Genomic DNA, 16,097 nt, shown 5'->3' on the forward strand with positions numbered 1-16,097 from the left:
AAATTCCTAAAAGCATATAAATTACCAAAACTGAAACAGGAAGAAATACAAAATTTGAACAGACCCATACCCAGCAAAGAAATTGAATCAGTAATTAAAAATCTCTGAACAAACAAGATTCTAGGGCTGGATGGCTTTCCAGGGGAATTCTACCAAACGTCAAAAAAAGAGTTAATATCTATTCCTTCGAAGCTGTTCCAAATAGAAATGGAAGGAAAACTTCCAAACTCATTCTACAAGGCCAGCATTAACTTGATTCCAAAACCAGGAAAAGACCCCACAAAAAAGGAGAACTACAGACCAATTTCCCTGATGAACATGGATGCAAAACTCTTCAAAAAGAAAAGAATTATTCACCACAATGAAGTGGGATTTATTCCTGGGATGGAAAGCGGGTTCAATATTTGCAAATCAATCAATGCAATACTTCACATTAATAAAATAAATGATAAGAACCATATGATCCTCTGAATAGATGCAGAGAAAGCATTTGACAAAATACAGCACATTTCCTTGATTAAAAACCCTCAAGAAAGTAGGGATAGAAGGATCATACCTCAAGATCATAAAAGCCATACACGAAAGACCACTGCTACTATCATGCGCAATGGGGAAATCTGAGAGCTTTCCTCCTAAGGTCAGGAATACGACAAGGATGTCCACTCTCACCACTGTTATTCAACAAAGTGTTGGAAGTCCTAGCCTCAGTAATCAGACAACACAAACAAATAAAAACCATCCAAATCAGCAAGGTGGAAGTCAAACTTCCACTCGTCATAACATGATACTTCATGTTGGAAACCCAAAAGACTCCACCAAAAAACTGCTAGAACTGATACATGAATTTATCAAAGTCATACTATATAAAATCAATATACAGAAATCGTATGCATTTCTATACACCAATAATGAAGCAGCAGAAGGAGACATCAAGAAATTTATCCCATTTACAATTGCACCAAAAACCATAAAATACCTAGGAATAAACCTAACCAAAGAGGTGAAAAATCTATACACTGAAAACTGTAGAAAGCGTATGAAAGAAATTGAAGAAGACACAAAAAAATGGAAAAAAAAATTTCCATGCTCATGGATTGGAAGAACAAATGTTGTTAAAATGTTAATACTACCCAAAGCAATCTACATTTTCAATGTGAACCCTGTCAAAATAACACCAGCATTCTTCACAGAGCTAGAACAAACAATCCTAAAATTTGTATGGAACCAGAAAAGACTCCGAACAGCCAAAGCAATCTTGAAAAAGAAAACCAAAGCTGAAAGCATCACAATTCTGGACTTCGAGCTGCATTATAAAGCTGTAATCATCAAGACAGTATAGTACTGGCACAAAAACAGACACATAGATCATGGAATAGAATAGAGAACCCAGAAATGGACCCACAAACATATGGCCAACTTATCTTTGACAAAGCAGGAAAGAGTATTCAGTGGAATAAAGACAGTCTCTTCAGCAAGTGGTGCTGGGAAAACCGGACAGCAACATGCAGAAGAATGAACCTGGACCACTTTTTACACAATACACAATAATAAACTCAAAATGGATGAAAGACCTCAATGTAAGACAGGAAGCCATCAAAATCCTAGAGGAGAAAACAGGCAACAACCTCTTTGATCTTGGCTGCAGCAACTTCTTATGTGACGTGTCTCTGGAGGCAAGGGAAACAAAAGCAAAAATGAAATATTGGGACCTCATCAAGATAAAAAGCTTCTGCACAGCAAAGGAAACAATCAGCAAAACTAAAAGGCAACAGACATAATAGGAGAAGATGTTTTCAGAGGACATATCAGATAAAGGGGTAGTATCGAAAATCTACAAAGAACTTACCAAAATCAACACCCAGAAAACAAATAATCCAGTGAAGAAATGGGCAGGAGGCATGAATAGACATTTTGAAAAGAAGACCTCCAGATGACTAACAGACACATGAAAAAATGCTCAACATCACTCATCATTAGGGAAATACAAATCAAAACCACAGTGAGATACCACCTCACACCTATCAGAGTGGCTTACATTAACAACTCAGGCCACAACAGATGTTGGCGAGGATGCGGAGAAAGAGGAACACTTGCACTACTGGTGAGAATGCAAGCTGGCGCAGCCACTTTGGAAAACAGTATTGAGTTTCATCAAAAAATCAAAAAATAGAACTACCCTACAACCCAGCAATTGCACTACTAGGTATTTATCCAAAGGATGCAGGAGTGCTGTTTCAAAGGGGCACATGCACCCCAATATTTATAGCAACACTATCAACAATAGCCAAAGTATAGAAAGAGCCCAAATGTCCATCGACTGGTAAATGGATAAAGAAGATATGGTGTGTGTATATACATATATAGTGGAATAGTGCTCAGCAATCAAAAAGAATGAAATCTTGCCATTTGCAACAATGTGGATGGAACTACAGTGAATTATGCTAAGTGAAATAAGTCAGAGAAAGACAAATATCATATGACTTCATTCATATGTGGGATTTTAGACACGAAACAGTTGAACATGAGGGAAGGGAAGCAAAAATAACATAAAAACAGAGAGGGAGACAAACCATAAGAGTTTCTTAAATACAAAGAACAAACTGAAGGTTTCTAGAGGGGTGGGGGGATGGGCTAAATGGGCGAAGGGCATTAAGGAGGACACTTGTTGGGATGAGCACTGGGTGTTACATGTAAGTGATGAATGACTAAATTCTATTCCTGAAATCATTATTACACTATATGCTAAGTAACTTGGATTTAAATTAAAAAAGAAAGTTTCAACCACTCGTTCTTCCTCTCTTCTGAACTCTTTCCTCCCTCCGATTACGTGGCAACACACTCTCCTGGTTTTCTTTCAATATCCCTGGCTATTCCTTTTCCATCTTTCCCATGGGCTTCTCATTCTACAATCCCTTGGTAAGTGTCAGGGTTACCTCCTTAGTCCACTCCTGATTTCACTGCAGGTCCTCTCCCTGAGTGATGGCATCCACTGTCAGACTTTCAAGCCCCACCTATATGCAGTGACTCCCAGATCTTCACTACTCACTTGTTGCCTGAGCTCTGGTGTCACACATCACATGGATATTGTCTCCTGAAGATCACACAGACAAACCTTTAGCATATTCAAAATGGAACTCATCTCCCCCACCACAAATTTGCTTTCCCTCTTTACTCTGAATATATTAGCAGCACCACTATCACTCGAGCCAGAAACCTGGAACTCTTCATTCTCTCTCATTCTCTACATCTAATAAATCACCAAATCCTGCCAATTTTATGTCCCCTATAACTCTTCAATCTGTCTTCTCTTCTCTATACTCATTGCCATTGTCCTAGTCTGGCTCTCATCCTCTCTAGCATGGACTCAGCAATAGTCCCCTCTCTGCCTCTAGTCTGTCATGCCTCCAATCCAACTGACAAACTGAGTTACCTACCTACAGTGAAAACTTTATCATGCTACTGCCTACTTGAAACTCTGCACTGGTTCCGACTGCCTAAAATTACTACTTTTCCCCAAAGATGTTTAATATCTACTATGTACCAGGGACTATGCTAGGTATTAGCAATACAATGATGACTGTAAAATGGCCCTTGCTTCCTAAGGAATTTACCATTTACCTGGGAAGACAGATATATTAATGACATAATGTGATTAAGTCCTATGATACATTCACAGAGCATTATAGAAGCACAAGATTGAGTTCCCTGAGATCAAACACTTGTACCTTCCTAATCTCTGTATCCCCAACATCTGATACCAGGTCTGATTCAATTGTTGTTGAATAATGAACAGATCTTATGTGATCCTCAGTTTCTCTCTCTTCAGCTCACAGCTCACATATCAAATGAATGCAATCTCTGGATCTTGTTTTAACCCTGATTTGAATACAGCAAATGCAATTTTTAACAATGAGATAATCAGGTAAATTTAAATACTGTCTAGGTATTTAATGATTTTAAGGTATAATTACTTGTTGGGTTTTTGTGTGTGTGTGTTATAATGGTACTTTGGTGTGTTAAAAAGTCCTTATCTTTTAGAGGGATGTAAGAAAGTATTTAAAAATGAAAGAATGTATTGAAATGTGAGATTTGCCTGAAAATAACCCAGTGTTGTTGTGTGGGGGTAGAGCTGAAGCACAACTGGCCACACCTACATTAATAATTGCTGAAGCAGGGTGATGGATAAAGTAAAAGACAAAATTAATCTGAGGGTTTTGTGGCAATTCAATGAAATGATTATATAAAATTGCTGATATAGCCCTTGCTGTCTCAAAAAATGTTAGTTTTGCTTCTCTCCTCAGCCATTTAACTCCATCCATGGGGGTTTAGCAGAAGAAACAGCAAGTCAGTAGTGTGGATTCAAATTAGAAACCCCAACATTCAAAGAACTGAAAACATACTCAGCACCATTTCTCTTCTCTGTTCAGTAAAGACAGAGTAGCTAAGAGTGCCAGAGGGTTCCCAAGCAGCCTTGGGTAGGAATGGCAGTGCTCCAAGACCAGCAGACCACTAGGAAAGAAATCATGGCTTGAACTTTTGTGGAGGACAGAAAAACTGCTGCAGACATGAAACATGAACTCTTGGCTGGAAAGGGCTGGTCTGGGCCTCTACTGGTTGAATCCCTTGGCAATACTGCCACCCGGTGGCTCTCTACTATGGTTTTACTTTTCCTGAATGCAGTCAGTCCTCTGGTAGTTTCCACACTGTAAAAATTCTGGAACACAACAGGCCTTCTCAATGAAATGTCCCTTGAACGGCTCAAAGTTGAGCATATCAAGAAAGGATGCTGAATTTTGTCAAATTCTTTGTCTACATCGATTGACAGAATCATATGGTTCTTTTCTTTTATTAATGTGATGTATCACATTGATTGCTTTGCAAATATTGAACCAGTTCTGCAGCCCAGAAATGAATCTCACTTGATCACGGTGAATAATTCTTTTTATATGCTGTTGAATTCGATTTGCTAGTATCTTGTTGAGAATTTTTTCATCCATATTCATCAGGGATATTGGGCTGTAGTTCTCTTTTATTGCTGGGTCTCTGTCTGGTTTGGGAATCAAAGTAATTCTGGCTTCATAGAATGAGTCTGGAAGTTTTCCTTCCCTCTCTATTTTTTGGAACAGCTTGAGAAGGATACGTATTATCTCTGCTTCAAATGTCTGGTAGAATTCCCCAGGGAAGCCATCTGGTCCTGGACTCTTATTTGTTGGGAGATTTTTGATAACTGATTCAATTTCTTCGCTGGTTATGGGTGTGGTCAAATTTTCTATTTCTTCCTGTTTGAGTTTTCTTACCTGACACATCTCCAAAGGCAAGGAAATTAAAAGCAAAAATGAACTATTGGGACCTCATGAAGATAAAAAGCTTCTGAACTGCAAAGGGAACAACCAACAAAACTAAAAGGCAACCAATGGAATCGGAAAAGATATTTGCAAATGACATATCGGACAAAGGGCTAGTATCCAAAATCTATAAAGAACTCACCAAACTCCACACCCAAAAAACAAATAATCCAGTGAAGAAATGGACAGAAGACATGAATAGACACTTCTCTACAGAAGACATCCAGATGGCCAACAGGCACATGAAAAGATGCTCAACGTCACCCCTTATCAGGGAAATACAAATCAAAACCACACTCAGATATCAACTCACGCCAGTCAGAGTGGATAAAATGAACAAATCAGGAGACTATAGATGCTGGCGAGGATGTGGAGAAACAGGAACCCTCTTCCACTGTTGGTGGGAATGCAAACTGGTGCAGCCACTCTGGAAAACAGTGTGGAGGTTCTTCAAAAAATTAAAAATAGACCTACCCTATGACCCAGCAATAGCACTGCTAGGAATTTACCCAAGGGGTACAGGAGTGCTGATGCATAGGGGCACTTATACCCCAATGTTTATAGCAGCACTTTCAACAATAGCCAAATTATGGAAAGAGCCTAAATGTCCATCAACTGATGGATGGATAAAGAAGTTATGGTTTATACATACAATGGAATACTACTCGGCAATGAGAAAGAATGAAACATGGCCTTTTGTAGCAACGTGGATAGAACTGGAGAGTGTTATGCTAAGTGAAATAAGCCATACAGAGAAAGACAGATACCATATGTTTTCACTCTTATGTGGATCCTGAGAAACTTAAGAGAAGACCATGGGAGAGGGAAATGGTGAAAAAACAGTTTGAAAGGGATGGAGGCAAACCATCAGAGACTCTTGAAAACTGAGAAGAAACTGAGGGTTGATGGGGGGATGTGAGGGAGGGGAAAGTGAGTGATGGGCATTGAGGAGGGCACCTGTTGGGATGACCACTGGGTGTTGTATGGAAACCAATTTGACAATAAATTTCATATTATAAATACATACATACATACATACATACATACATACATACATACTTAAATAAATAAATCTAAGAGCAAAAAAACCCCCCACAAAGTTGAGCATATCATATCATATCCCTCATGTCCTGAAAAGTGCCTTGTACTTAAGCTTTTTTATAACACCTCTCACTATACTAGAATTATTTACCTATGAGCATTCATTAATTCACCCAACAAACTTATGTGTCATATCTAGGACAATGAGTTAGGCATGGAAGACACAACAGTGAACAAAACTAGTTGAGCATATAAACAGAGAAACATGTAAACAGAGAGTGAAATTAGCTACCTTCCCACCTACTATAAAAATAATAGTTATTTAACATTTGTTGAGCACTTAATATATTCCTGGAACTTATCTAAGTCCTTTACATATATATGTATTAATTCATTTAACCCTTAAAAACAAATCCAGGTGGTAGGTAATATTATTATCCTCATGTTATAGATAAAGCAACAGAGGCACATGAAAGTTAGGTAAGCTGGCTGAGGTCACAGAGCTAAGAAATGCAAGATAGAACTTAGATTCAAACCTGACCTTGGTCCAGAGCCCATGCGCTAGTTAAAAAAAAAATACTACTACACCCCCACCCCTTCCCAATGCCTGTTTGATGATTGAATAAATAAAAACCTTGGAACTCTGAAACCCAATGAGAAAATCTCAAGTAGTAGAATCTCCTAGTAGAAGGTTAAACTGATCAAGACTTCATCCCTCTGAATCTCACCTAGTTCCCGGAATTCTCTCTGCTGGATCATTGCTTCTAACACACTCTTTGCTCCCAAAGTGAGTGTTTTTCCTTTAATGTGCTGTCTTAAATATAAACAAAAAACACTCCATATGATTCTTCCTAGCATGAAAAAAAAACATGCTGGCATTTTCAAAAGATGCTGACAAATTCTAAAGGTAAACAGAACAGAAATAAACAAAGCAATTGCAGAGAGCATTCAAAAACAGTTTAGATTCTGACCACATCCATGTGATTTCCAGGCTTTGTGCATTTCAGTATCTGGATTTGTAGCTGGATTCAGAGATAAAAATATGGCTGTCTTTTGGTGAGCACTTACTCTACACAAGGCAGGACAATAAAGAGAGAAAAATAAATTAAAAGCAGCCATATTGGAAGGGAAGAAGTGAAACTACCTCTACTTATAAGTGGCATGATCTTGTATATAGAAAATTTTAAGAAATCCACAAAAATACTACTATAAATAATAAATTCAGCAAGGTTGCAGGATAAAAGGTCAATATGCAAAAATCAACTGCATTTTTATACACTACCAATAACACTACAAACAGGAAATTAATAAAATAATTCCATTTACAATGGCATAAAGAATACTTAGGAATTAATTTAACAAAATAAGTGAAAAAGTTGTATACTGAAACAACATAAAGTTGGAATAAATATAAAGACATCCTATGCCCATGGATCAGAAGATTTAATATTTTTAACATGGCAGTACTCCACAAATGGATATACATATTCAACGCAATTCCTGTCACAATCCAAGCAGTCTTTTATTGTAGAACTTGATGAGATGATCCTAAACTTCATATAGAAATGCAAAGAAACCAGAATGGCCAAAACAATCTTGAAAAAAAAAAAGAATAAAGTGGGAGGACTCACATTTCATGATTTCTAAAATTACTCCAAAGCTGTGGTAATTAAGATTGGTACTGGCATAGGATAAATATATAGATCAGTAGAATAAAGGTGAGAATCCAGAAATAAACTCAGACCTTTATGGCCATTGATTTTCAAAAAATAGTCTTTTCAACAAATGTGCTGGGACAACTTAGATATCCACATGCAAAAGAATGAAGTTGGACTCCTACTTACACCATATGCAAAAATGAACTCAAAATGGATCAAAGACCTAAATGTGAGAGCTAAAAACATAAAACAGGAAGGGAACACAGGTGTAAACATTTGTGATCCTAGATCAGGCAATGGTGTCTTAGCTATACTCTAAAAGCACAAGCAACAACTTGTAACTGAGATTTGTTTTTAGTAAAGGATTAAAACAACCAAAGTAAACTCCTGAAAACACTCTCTTAGATGTAATTCCTTAATTGGTCATGTTTTGCTTCTCTAACACCCATATGTTACATATGTGGGTTACCACTTGTCTCCCCTCCAGCCTTCTGATGATGCATACACACAAGGATCTGTTTTAATAATTTTAATGATAATAATGACAAATATAATAATACTTAACATTTAAACAGCACTTACTGTTTACTAGGCACCTTTACCTATATTAACTCTGCAAATCGTCCTACAAAGCTTCTATTTTACAGATGAAGAAACAGCAGCACAGATAGATTAAACAACTTTCCCAGGGTTATCAAAGCATATAGAGTGTGGAGCCCAGATTCCAACACATGAAGTCTTGCTGTAGTGTCAATCCTCTTACTCTTAATCTGGGCAAGCCTCCTTAACTCCTCAGATGGAGGGGTTCTTATAAACCATGTGGTTTAGGACTAGACTAAGGCCAAAGTAGGGTTCTTACTCCTACTCCCTCTGCTCCAGGTTTTACTTTTTAAATAATATTTTATTTCATTTTTTAAAGTAATATCTCTGTCCAACATGGGGTTTGAACTCATGACCCTGAGATCAAAAGTTGTATGCTCTACAGACTGAGCCAGCAAGGCACCCCTGTCCCAGGTTTTAAATCTTAGAAACTGTATCTTAAGGCACCACAGACAACAGAGGGGATAATTTTCCTATATAAATTTGTGCAAATCACTTTGGCCCTGGGGGTTAGAGGAAGAAAAAAAAAAGATTAGAGTAGAACGATGGAAAGAATATCTTCTTCCCAACTCAATAAGCAAAGACAAGAAAAACAAAAGACCACCAAGCCAAGGGAGGAAGAATTCAGATTGGTGAGCAGAGGATTCCCTTAGTGAGGCTTGACTACAGCCAAAGAGTATGTGTTTTTATTCATCCTATTTCTTGTTTTTCAGCCACATCCACAGTCTGCATCACCTGGGGTCAGCTCCACTGAGACAGCCCGGCTTCTTGGACAACCCTGGACCCTGGCCACAGTGTCCCATTGTGATGCTGGACAGCAAGGCCCATAAAAGGCAGCCATAGTAATGAGCTCTGCTTTTCTTTCCTTCTTATTTTAATGAAATGTTACATTTATCAGAAAATGTTTACATATAATCAAGGCATCTTGTGTCCAGCACATCCCGTTTTTTGTTGTCAGAACACTAATGTAAGAGTTCAGTGGGAGCTGCCTCACTGTTCTCAGAGTTGCAATTCAGGGAAAGACAAGTGGTACAAGAAAGCAGTGAGAAAGATACAAATGCAGAAACAGCTGGGTGGGTGTTTCTCCTTTCTTGCATCGAGGCAATGCATGAGAAAAAAACTTGTGATAAGTAGACAATACACACACCCCTAAAACTTGTTCTAATCCAGGTACAAGGATGCTTACATATGTTCATCATTTAGAATTTCAATAAATATGTATCAAGTGTCTACTATGTGCTAGGTACTGTTCCAGGCACTGGGGATGCAGCAATGAACAAAACAGACATAAAGTTTTGCCCTCATGAAGCACACTACTTCCTTCTGTTTTTCTTCTTCCCCCTTTCATTCCTTTTTCTCCTTCATCTAGTGGAGTGCATAAAGCTGTGAATTAAGAGACTTGAGTTCTGGTACCTAGTTCTGCCACTATGTGACGATGTGTGATCTTCACTAGCATCTCCAGGCTCAGGTGCTCTCTCTACAGTTCCTGAAGATGAAAACATCAATTACAGAGCTATGGTGAACCTACAAAGCAATCTAATATAGACTCTGTTTTCCAGGAGTTCACAGACCAGCGGGAAGGCCAGATACGTGCCCAGATAACTATAATGCAAAACTGAAGATTGAAGGTGACAGAAAAGAGAAACAGAGAAAGATGATGAAGAGGATAACAGAAGATCTAGAAGGTTTCCAAGGAAGTGCTGCTGGCTTTGCGTCTTGATCGTTGGATAAGATTCAGGTATGTGTGAATTGACAGAAGTACTTTTCAAGGTAGAGTGTACAGAGGGAATAAGATCCAGTAGCAGAAGAGACTCCCCATGGGGGAGCAGAGAGTAGTCCAGTGGCTGGAACACCATGAAAGAGCCAAATACCATATTCACATGAATTTTTACAATGAAACAAGAGGCTGAGATGTTTTGTATTTGGCCCATAACCATGAAGTCAATTGGCACTGTATTCAACACATATAACCGATATCTTTGTGTGTTCACTGATTACACAATTCCAGTATATTACTAGGGCTTCTATTCTAACTTACAGATAGACTGAGTTACCCAGTAAAACCTATTTGTATGTGTAACATATAGACACATATGGAGGCTTTAAAAGTGAACCAGATTCTGCCAGATTAAAAGAATAAAACTCCTATACATGTCACTGGAAACAATATTGTTTGTGATTTCCTCTGACCCCATACAATGAGAGAAGAGCAAATGTCCCTTACCCTTTGTTTACTAAGTACTGTTACCAAGGGAGATTAAAGAGCTAACAGTCTTAACAGTTTCAACACTAATTCCATCAAAGGTTCTTACATAAACACCTCAAAGTATTCTCAGACAAACCTTCATATAACCATAGTAAAGTCGACATGATTTTTAATAAATAACTGAAGATAACTGACTGAAAATGATTCATTTTTCAAAGGATTGTTATCATAGGCAACCATAATATTACATTTTGTTATTCATTGACTAGTTTACAATGTACTAATATTACTACTTTTTTTCTTAGGGAAAAAACACCCACACACTTTGTTAATTTTAGTCAAAATTTTCAGTTAAATAAATAGCTCAAGATCATATTTTAAAAGAGGTACAGGGGCATCTGGGTGGATCAGTTAGTTAAGCGTCTGACTCTTGATCTCATCTTAGGTCTTGATCTCAGGGTTGTGAGTTCAAGCCCCATATTGGGCTCTGCATTGTGTGTGAAGCTCACATACATACATACATACATACATACATACATACATACATAAAAAGGAGGTGCACATTATATGCAGAAGTTTCATTTAGCATACTGGATACCTTCTCTTCCCATGCTTCCTTCTCCTGTACACTTCTGTCCACTCTGGGTCTCAGGGACTAAAGAGCCCAGCAGAAGCAGCAAAGCTAATTGCTTTGCTACTAGCCTGATTTCCCTCTACCAGCTACCTTCTTTGCTCCTTTTACTCCATTCCTTTGGTTTTAACCAAACGTTCTTCCTCTAACTGGATTACTATTGCTTTGCGATAAACCAATCCAAAACAGTGGCATTAAATCAGAATTCTCTGATTCTGTGTTTCAGGAGCTCAGACAGAGTATAGCAGGATAGTTTGTTGCTGCTCCATGATGTCTGGGGCCTCAGCTAGGAGACTCAATGGCTTGGAGCTTTAATGATCTAGAGGTGTCTTTATTGACAGGTCTCCTGGTTAATATTGGTTAGTAGGTAGAACCTCAGCTGGAACTGCTGGTTGGAGGACTCATAGGTGACCTAAACATGGGCCTGGGCTTTCTCAAAGTATGGCAGGGTAGTCAGACTTCTCACAAGGCAGCTCAAGACTCTACAGGACAATCCCTTTGAAAAAAAAAATTAACATTTATTCATTTTTGAGGGACAGAGAGACACAGAGCGTTAGTGGGGGAGTGGCAGAGAGGGGGGGACACAGAATCAGAAGCAGGCTCCAGGCTCTGAGCTGTCAGCACAGAGCCCTACACAGGGCTCAAACTCACAAACTGTGAGATCATGACCCGAGCCCCAGTCAGATGCCCAACCGACTGAGTCACCCAGGCACCCCAAGTCAATGCCCTTGAAAGTAAGGCAGAAGCTGCACTGCCTCCCATGGCCTAGCCTCAGAGGTCATAGGTCTCATTTTTCCTGATTCTATTGGTCAGTCCAATCAAAGTCTGCTCAGATTCAAAGAAGAAGGGACATCAACCCTACTTCTCAATGGAAGGGTGGCAAGATCACATTATAGAAGAATGTAAGTTGGGAGATACTTTCGTGGCCATATTTGAAAAATACAATCTGCTACATTCTCCCATATACTTATCTTGCTTAAGTATACTCTGATCTGATTTTTTGTTTAAGGAAAAACAACCTCAGGAGACTACTAGTTTCACTGAGGCTTTTAAGTTCTATTAGAGGGTACGCAGATGCTTTCAGCCACATCTACATCCACTCTCCAATCTTTCCTGTTGAACACATCTAACCATTTTTCTGCTATATATGGCTCCTGGCAGAAAGGGAATTTGGTTCCTTACAGTCTGCTGGACCCAACACTGATCACTCTAAGAAAAGCAGACACCGATGTATGGCAGCTAGCCTAGCCCTCACAGCTAGGCTTTGATGTTCTTAGTGTAAAACAATTTCACGGGCCATTAATATCAGACAAGGCCACTCTATCACCACTGTGACTGAGACAAAAGCAAGACCACTGCATAATCATGTCTGAAAAGAGACAGAACGTGAACTTTGACCAAACGACAAAATGGCCAAATATTCTTCTATCCTGGCTAATGGCGACCACTGCTACTTTAGCAATTAGCCTTCTTCAAGTCTATCCTCCTTCTAGATAAGATTCACTAAGATACCCAATTATAGCATTATCTCTATATTCTGCTACTTCCTAACAATCCAATCCAGAGAAAACACTCACTTCTTTAAATCCTCCCCCAAATCACCTAACACAAGTCCAAAACCTATAATCAATTTTTACTAACATCCTCTGAGACACCCCACAAGTTCTCCACAATGTGCACTCTTCTTTAATGCACTGAGTAATCAACCCAACTTGTTAAACCACAGGTATGTTCCTGGTGGTCTTTAGCTACAGGGCACTGACAACTCCTCTAAGGATCTTGAAATTAGGGAATATATTTCTGGCAAGGTCACTTCTGGTCGGCTGAACGCCAGCTTTCAGTCAGACTTGGATTTGGTTCTTTTACCATTTAGTTTTGGAAGACAATTATTTGCATTCCTTAGACCTCCAAAAGCTATTAAAATGACCCTAGAGTTAAAAATTATATTTATATTATATTAAATCCTCCAGGTTTTCTCATTACCTTATTAAGTGAAGAAAAGTTATCATGATAACATGCTCTGTCCCCATGATGGTCACAGGACCTAAGGACAACCTAGCTGCAGGCATATAGATGCTTAAGCCTCTGCTTCTGCTGTGGGAAAAGCTAAGTAGACATGCACTTGCCAACTGACTTTTCAGTTTCAGATACCAGATTCTAGAATGTATTTCTGCTAGCGAGTTCTTCATTATTCTCTAATTTATTTACAGTTCTCACTCACTTGATGTAGGGACTCTCATCCTGGAAAGGCAGTTCCAAATGACTGCCATAGCCTTGTGGTTAAGTGCCTGATCTGAAACCCCACTCTAACTCAGGTTACAGACACTTACTGATTTAAAGTTGTTTAGAGAATGAGCTGCAGCAAGCAAGGAGTATGAATTGGAAACAATCCTGTCTGAATTTGAATTGTGGAGAAATCATTTGTTTGTTACATGGCCCCAGATTCTTTTCCATCTGTCTGCTCTCAGAGTCTATGAGATATTGAGTGTTCAAGCAACAAAATTCAATCATTCCTACCTACAAATCACTTAGGATATAGCAATGTATAGTCCAACCTAACATAGATTTGTTTTATTTCTTTTTATTTCCTCACATTTCATAGAAAATTATACTCTCTGTAAGACTAGGTGCAGATTAGGTAGAGATGAAAACTGGTGTGGAGAGGAAGAATCAGTGCACAAATATAAGTGAGAGGCTCACCGACCATCAGCAAAATGTGATTAATATTCAAGTTGTATGTATGAGTGTTGAGGGGGTTCAGGACATGCTATCCCAAAATATGGTACCTTAGCATATTGAATGCTTAAAGCTAAAGCATTTTGAAAAAATGGCAGAAGCAGAAAGCTCACTTTGATCCCCCCTGCCCTGCCATCCTCTGAAACAAGTCACCCTCATGTGAGAGACGGCCTCCCTATAGCATGAAGAAAGGAGTATCTTTATATTCAAAGACAAAGGGATGCTGAGAAGAATCCTAAGAAACAGGCCTTTGCTAAGTGTTCTCCAGTTTATTACACTTGCTTCATACTCATTATCATATTCCTCCATGACTGTCCACTCTTCATCAAACCTAGCATAAAATACTCAGGTCTGTTTCTTAGGGTCTTTATTTCCTTACAAGGCTCCTGTGTTATGTAAGACTTATATTACATTTGTACACTTCTCTCCTATTAGTCTGTTTATATTACATTTGTACACTTCTCTCCTGTTAGTCTGTTTTTTTTTTCAGTTTAATTTTCAGACTCAATCAGGAATCCTAAAAGGATTAAGGAAAACTGCACCCCCCCCCCCATAGTGTCCTGCTGACTCCCTTGGGATGTGAATATAACAGATCCGTAGATTTCTGAAACATCCAGAGGACTGGTCATCCTAGCAGCTTGATACTTCCTACAAAGGCTCATAACAGACTCAGTCCAGTTTGGACTTTTTTTGTGTGTTTTATGTGTGCATGTTTGGTTATGGAGTTTTGTTTTAAAACTTTCCTGGAGAGAGATTTGGGGTTCAACACTGACAGGGGTCTAGAATGATTACTAACATTCCTAAAAATGTATCTTGGCCTTTTTTGGGCTCACAATAGGGATTTGGAAAGTAGATAGAAATATGGACCATCACCCTCCAAGAGACTGTTTAGGACATTCTCTAAAAGAAGGTTTCAAATTAAGTTCTGGCACAGTAAGATTCCTGGTTCTATCTGTGCTCTACAGTGAATAAACTGTTTCTTCTGAGAATGGTGGGTGTTTCACTGAGGATGAAAAAGCCCTACTCATCACACATCAATTCTAGCTCCTTATACTCATCTCTGTTGATTAGATTGTCACAATTTTTTTTTTACTTTTAAAATCAAACACAATTTATTACAAGAAATTAGGAACATCTCATTTTTTTTTGTGGTGATGACACACATTGGGTTGTGAGTTCCATTGTAAATACCTAGCTACTTGATTATAACTGAGCAAGGAATCTGAGAAGAAAATAGCTACTTTGTTTTTTAAACAATTTATGGTACAAGGAAATCTGATATTTATTTGTGAAGAAAAAAACTGATGCAAACCTTGCTTTCTTCAGGAAGACTCATCTTTGTTCCTCCACTCAAAACATACAAACAACAAAAACAAATCCATTTTATTTCATATCTCCTGTGAGTTAATTCAGATATATCTAACCTTTAGGAGGATATCTGGTCTTCCCTAGAGATGTCCTTTAGAGTTTAATGTCAGTTCTGTTTAGACCAGTAGTTCTCTGTGAGAACTCAGTACCAGTAGTTATCTCTGGGAATTTGTTAGAAATATAAATTGGGGGGCCGACCCAAGACCCACTCAATGATCAACTCTGTGGGTAGGACCCAGCAATCTGTGTTTTAACAAGTTCTCCAGCTGATTGTGATGCACAGCAAAGTTTGGGAACCACTTAGATTGTCTGCTACACTGTTGTTTCTCTGGTAAATAAAGCAGGTTTAATGATTCAGATGTCTTAAAACGTTGCTTAGGATTTCAGGTGGATGCACAATTCGTGATGTGAGCTGAATTTGCTGGAAAACCAAATAACTGGCACATAAGTGTTTCAAATGCTTAGGGCAGAGTGGCCTTGAGTCCTGCATTGTAGTTCTACTCTGAGCTTGC

The sequence above is a fragment of the Acinonyx jubatus genome, chromosome X (genome assembly GCF_027475565.1).
Source record: "Acinonyx jubatus isolate Ajub_Pintada_27869175 chromosome X, VMU_Ajub_asm_v1.0, whole genome shotgun sequence".
NCBI classification, from domain to species: domain Eukaryota; kingdom Metazoa; phylum Chordata; class Mammalia; order Carnivora; family Felidae; genus Acinonyx; species Acinonyx jubatus.